Source organism: Bufo gargarizans, chromosome 6 (genome assembly GCF_014858855.1).
Source record: "Bufo gargarizans isolate SCDJY-AF-19 chromosome 6, ASM1485885v1, whole genome shotgun sequence".
Lineage (NCBI taxonomy): Eukaryota > Metazoa > Chordata > Amphibia > Anura > Bufonidae > Bufo > Bufo gargarizans.
In genome coordinates, this window is record NC_058085.1 from 317,351,414 (window position 1) to 317,358,097 (window position 6,684).

A 6,684-nucleotide genomic window follows, 5' to 3' on the forward strand; every position below is an offset into this window, starting at 1 on the left:
CATGACACAGGACTGATGGTAGCGCTCACCTTTTCTTCTCCGGACAAGCCTTTTTCCTGATGCCCCAAACAATCGGAAAGAGGCTTCATCGGAGAATATGGCTTTACCCCAGTCCTCAGCAGTCCATTCACCATATTTTCTGCAGAAGATCAATCTGTCCCTGATGTTTTTTTTGGGAGAGAAGTGGCTTCTTTGCTGCCCTTCTTGACACCAGGCCATCTTCCAAAAGTGTTCGCCTCACTGTGCGTGCAGATGCGCTCACACCTGCCTGCTGCCATTCCTGAGCAAGCGCTGCACTGGTGGCACTCCGATCCTGCAGCTAAATCCTCTTTAGGAGATGATCCTGGTGCTTGCTGGACTTTCTTGGACGCCCTGAAGCCTTCTTAACATATGATAGAAACTTTTAAATACATAAAGGGAATCAACTCGGTAAAGGAGGAGAGCATATTTAAAAGAAGAAAAACTACCACAAGAGGACACAGTTTTAAATTAGAGGGGCAAAGGTTTAAAAGTAATATCAGGAAGTATTACTTTACTGAGAGAGTAGTGGATGCATGGAATAGCCTTCCTGCAGAAGTGGTAGCTGCAAATACAGTGAAGGAGTTTAAGCATGCATGGGATAGGCATAAGGCTATCCTTCAGATAAGATAGGGCCAGGGACTATTCATAGGATTCAGATATATTGGGCAGACTAGATGGGCCAAATGGTTCTTATCTGCCGACACATTCTATGTTTCTATATTTCTATGTTAACAAGAATTGAACCTCTTTCCTTCAAGTTCTTGATGATCCTATAAATTGTTGATTGAGGTGCAATCTAAGTAGCCACAATATCCTTGCCTGTGAAGCCATTTTATGCAATGCAATGATGGCTGCACGCGTTTCTTTGCAGGTCACAATGGTTAACAATGGAAGAACAATGATTTCAAGAATCGCCCTCCTTTTAACAGGTCAAGTCTGCCATTTTAACCCAATCAGCCTGACATAATGATCTCCAGCCTTGTGCTCGTCAACATTCTCACCTGAGTTAACAAGATGATTACTGAAATGATCTCAGCAGGTCCTTTAATGACAGCAATGAAATGCAGTGGAAAGTTTTTTTTAGGGATTAAGTTAATTTTCATGGCAAAGAAGGACTATGCAATTCATCTGATCACTCTTCATAACATTCTGGAGTATATGTAAATTGCTATTATAAAAACTTAAGCAGCAACTTTTCCAATTTCCAATATTTATGTAAATATCAAAACCTTTGGCCATGACTGTACAGCAGGGTCCGGCGAGCGGCTCCTGCACCCGCCCGATCAGCGCGCCATAATAGTACGTAGCTGGGTGGCAAGTCACATCCTGCTGCGCCATACTATTACGGCGCTGAGCGGGAAGGGGTTAAAGTCCCCATTAACCAGTGATGGAGACTCAGGCCACAGATTAATAATAGTTAGCAAAGTATTAAGTATTTTAAGAGAGAAGGGTGGGGGAATATAAATAAAAGCCAGGATACATGATCTCCAGTCAAGCATTCCATATAGAAAGACATACAGTATCTACCCTGCTTATCAATAGAGGATGCCCGGCAGACAAAATCAATACGATTATGGACTAGGACTGATACTCCTCTAGAATAACTAGAGACGCCCATCTGCCTGGGGCTTCTGAGCAGAGTATAAATGTAGCTGGTTTCTACACTGCCCTGAAAATTGTAGGCTTAGGTAAGTCCAAGAGAGGCGGTAAATTAGTGTTAGGAACCCATCTGCGGAAGCCACCTTGACGTCTGGTAGATGGGCACGACACACGTTTGATCAAAAATGTGCGCAAAGAGCTTCTATTTTTCCATTTATAGTAGGTATAATACCACTTTAATTTAGAATGAGCCCCATTTTTCAGCTCTATTGTTTGTATGTGAAAAATAGTGCAGCCATTTTTTTATCAACCATGTTTGCTTGATGGATATGCACCTGTGACTATGAATATGAATGTGCTAGTCTAAATTTTCTTGTAGTATATATTGAGGGTAGCGCCTCTTTTAGACTGAGCAACGCCCATCTGCCTGGGGCTTCTGAGCAGAGTATAAATGTAGCTGGTTCCTACACTGCTCTGAAAATACACCTGCTTCCACAAAATACCGATTGAGGGGTGCGATATACCTGCTTCCTCCAAATATTAATTAAGGGGTTCTATATACCTGTTTCCACAAAATGCTAATTGAGGGGATTGATATAACTGCTTCCACCAAATATTGATTGAGGCCTGCAATAAACCTGCTTTCGCAAAATACTGATTAATGGGCTTGATATACCTGCTTCCACAAAATACTGATTGAGGGGTGCGATATACCTGCTTCCACAAAATATTGATTAGGGGTTTTATATACCTATTTCCACCAAATATTGATTGAAAAGTGTGATATACCTGCTTCCACAAAATGCTATTTAAGGGGTTTGATATATCTGCATCCACAAAATACACATTGAGGGGTGCGATATACCTGCTTTCACCAAATATTAATTAAGGGGTTCTATATACATGCTTCCACAAAATACTGATTGAGGGCTACGATATATCTGCTTCCACCAAATAATGATTGAGGCCTGCGATACACCTTCCACAAAATACTGATTAAGGGGTTCTATATACCTGTTTTCACAAAATGCTAAATGAGGGGTGCGATATACCTGCTTACACAAATTAATGATTAAGGGGATTGATATAACTGCTTCCACCAAATATTGATTGAGGTCTGCGATACACCTGCTTTCACAAAATACTGATTAATGGGTTTTATATACCTGCTTTCACAAAATACACATTGAGGGGTGCGATATACCTGCTTCCACCAAATATTGATTAAGGGGTTCCATATACCTGCTTCCACAAAATACTGATTTAAGGGGTTCCATATACCTGCTTCCACAAAATACTGATTTAAGGTGTTTGATATACCTGCATCCACAAAATACACATTGCGGGGTGCAATATACCTGCTTCAGCTAAATATTGATTAAGGGGTTCTATATACCTGCTTTCACAAAATACTGATTAAGGGTCCATTAACACGTCCGTGGTGTATTGTGGATCCGCAATACACCGGGCCGGCACCTCCATAGAACTGCCTATTCTTGCCCGCAATTGCAGACAAGAATAGGACATGTTCTATTTTTTTTTTCGGAGCTGCGGACCGGAAGATCAGGGCCACACTCCGGAAATGAGGATGCAGAGAGCACATTTTGTGCTCTCCGCATCCATTCCAGAGCCGTTGAGAATTAATGGTTCAGCACCCGTTCCGGATAATGTGGAACAGATGCGGACCCATTCCACGGACATGTGAATGGACCCTAAGGGGATTTATATACCTGCTTACACAAAATACTGATTAAGGGGATTGATATACCTGCTTACACAAAATATTGATTGAGGCCTGCGATATGCCTGCTTCCGCAAAATGCTGATTGAGGTCTGTGATATACCTGCTTCCACAAAATACAGATTGAAGGGTGCAATATACCTGCTTCCACAAAATACTGATTGAGGGTTGCGATATACCTGCTTCAACCAATTACTGATTGAGGCCTGCGATGCACCTGCTTCCACAAAATACAGATTAGGGGTACAATATACCTGTTTCCACCAAATATTAATTAAGAGGTTCTATATACCTGCTTCCACAAAATACTGATTGAGGGCTGCGATATACCTGCTTCCACAAAATATTGATTAAGGGGTTCTATATACCTGTTTCCACAAAATACTGATTAAGAGCTGCAATATACCTGCTTCCACAAAATACTGATTGAAGGGTGCAATATACCTGTTTCCACAATATACTGATTGAGGGGTGCGATATATCTGCTTTCACAAAATACTGATTGAGGGGTGCGATATACCTGCTTCCACCAAATATTGATAGAGGCCTGCGATATACCTGCTTCCACAAAATACAGATTCAGGGGTGCAATATACATGCTTCCACCAAATATTGATTAAGGGATTCTATATACCTGCTTCCACAAAATAGTGATTAAGGGGTGCGATATACATGCTTCCACCAAATATTGATTAAGGCGTTTGATATACCTGCTTCCACAAAATACAGATTGAGGGGTGCGATATACCTGCTTCCATCAAATATAGATTAAGGGGTTCTATATAATTGCTTCCACAAAATACTGATTGAGGACTGTGTTATACCTGCTTCCACCACATATTGATTGCGGCCTGCGATACACCTGCTTCCACAAAATGCTTATTGGGAGGTGCACTATAGCTGCTTCCACCAAATATTGATTGAGGCCTGCGATATGCCTGCTTCCACAAAATACTGATTGAGGGGTGTGATATACCTGCTTCCACAAAATCATAAAATACTAATTAAGAGGTTTGAAATACCTGTATCCAAAAAATACACATTGAGGGGTGTGATATACTCTCTTCCACCAAATATTGATTAAGGGGTTCTATATTCCTGTTTTCACAAAATACTGATTGAAAGGTGTAATATACCTGCTTCCAAAAAATACTGATTAAGGGGTTTGATATACCTGCATCCACAAAATACACATTGAGGGGTGCGATATACCTGCTTCCACAAAATACTGATTAAGGGTCCATTCACATGTCCATGGTGTATTGCGGATTCGCAATACACCCAGCCGGCATCCCCATAGAACTGACTATTCTTGTCCGCAATTGCAGACAAGAATAGGACATGTTATATTTTTTTCCAGAGCTGCGGTCCGGAAGATCGGGCCGCACTCCAGAAATGCGGATGCAGAGAGCATATTGTGTGCTCTCTGCATCCATTCCTGCCCCACTGAGAATGAATGGTTCCACACCCGTTCCGGATAATGTGGAACGGATGTGGACCCATTCCACGGACATGTGAATGGACCCTAAGGGGATTGATATACCTGCTTCCACAAAATACTGACTAACGGGTTCTATATCCCTGCTTCCACAAAATACTGATTGAAGGGTGCGATATACCTGCTTCCACCAAATATTGATTATGGGGATCCATATACTTGCTTGCACAAAATACTGATTGAGGGGTGTGATATACCTGCTTCCAACAAAAATTGATTAAGGGGTTTTATATACCTGTTTCCACAAAATACTGATTGAGGGGTGCGATATAAATGCTTCCACAAAATACTAATTGAGGGGTGCGATATACCTGCTTTCACCAAATATTGATTGAGGCCTGTGATACACCTGCTTCAACAAAATAATGATTAAGTGGATTGATATACCTGCTTCCATCAAATATTGATTGAGGCCTGCGATATGCCTGCTTCCACAAAATACTGATTGAGGGGTGGGATATACCTGCTTCCACCAAATATTGATTAAGGGGTGCGATATACCTGCTTCCACAAAATACTGATTGAGGGGTGCGATATACCTGCTTCCACAAAATATTGATTTAAGGGGTTTGATATACCTGCTTCCACCAAATACTGATTGAGGCTTTCGATACACCTGCTTCCACAAAATACAGATTAAGGGGTGCAATATATCTGTTTCCACCAAATATTGATTAAGGGGTTCTATATCCCTGCTTCCACAAAATACTGATTGAGGGGTGCGATATACCTGCTACCACCAAAAATTGATTATGGGGTTCTATATAATTGCTTCCACAAAATACTGATTAAGGGGTGCGATATACCTGCTTCCACCAAATATTGATTAAGGGGTTCTATATGCCTGTTTTCACAAATTATTGATTAAGGGGTTCTATTTCCCTGCTTCCACAAAATACAGATTAAGGGGTGCAATATATCTGTTTCCACCAAATATTGATTAAGGGGTTCTATATCCCTGCTTCCACAAAATACTGATTGAGGGGTGCGATATACCTGCTACCACCAAAAATTGATTATGGGGTTCTATATAATTGCTTCCACAAAATACTGATTAAGGGGTGCGATATACCTGCTTCCACCAAATATTGATTAAGGGGTTCTATATGCCTGTTTTCACAAATTATTGATTAAGGGGTTCTATTTCCCTGCTTCCACAAAATACTGATTGAGGGGTGCGATATACCTGCTTCCACCAAATATTGATTAAGGGGATCCATATACCTGCTTGCACAAAATACTGATTGAGGGTTGCAATATACCTGCTTCCAACAAAAAATTATTAAGGGGTTTTATATACCTATTTCCACAAAATAATGATTATGGGGTGCGATATAAATGCTTCCACAAAATACTAATTGAGGGGTGCGATATACCTGCTTTCACCAAATATTGATTGAGGCCTGCGATATGCCTGCTTCCACAAAATACTGATTGAGGGGTGTGATATACCTTCTTACACCAAATATTGATTAAGGGGTGCGATATACCTTCTTCCACAAAATACTGATTGAGGGGTGCTGTCACGGACGGTGTACAGGAAACAAGACAAAGCAACATGCATATATGAATCACTGGATCCAAAGCTAAGGAACCAAAAGGGAGACCCCTGCACAAGACCTAGCACTTTCCCTGGCTGCTCAGCCTATGCAAAGATCCCAGAGGTGGATGGTTGCATATACACGTACCTCGACTATATAACCCCTGAACACCCTACAATAGTGAGGGGACACGACCACCGGCTCCCTACACCAGACACGGAGGGAGTCAGGGTCACCTGGGATCCAGCAAACAGAAAATAACAGATAAATGTACAGTACTTAAC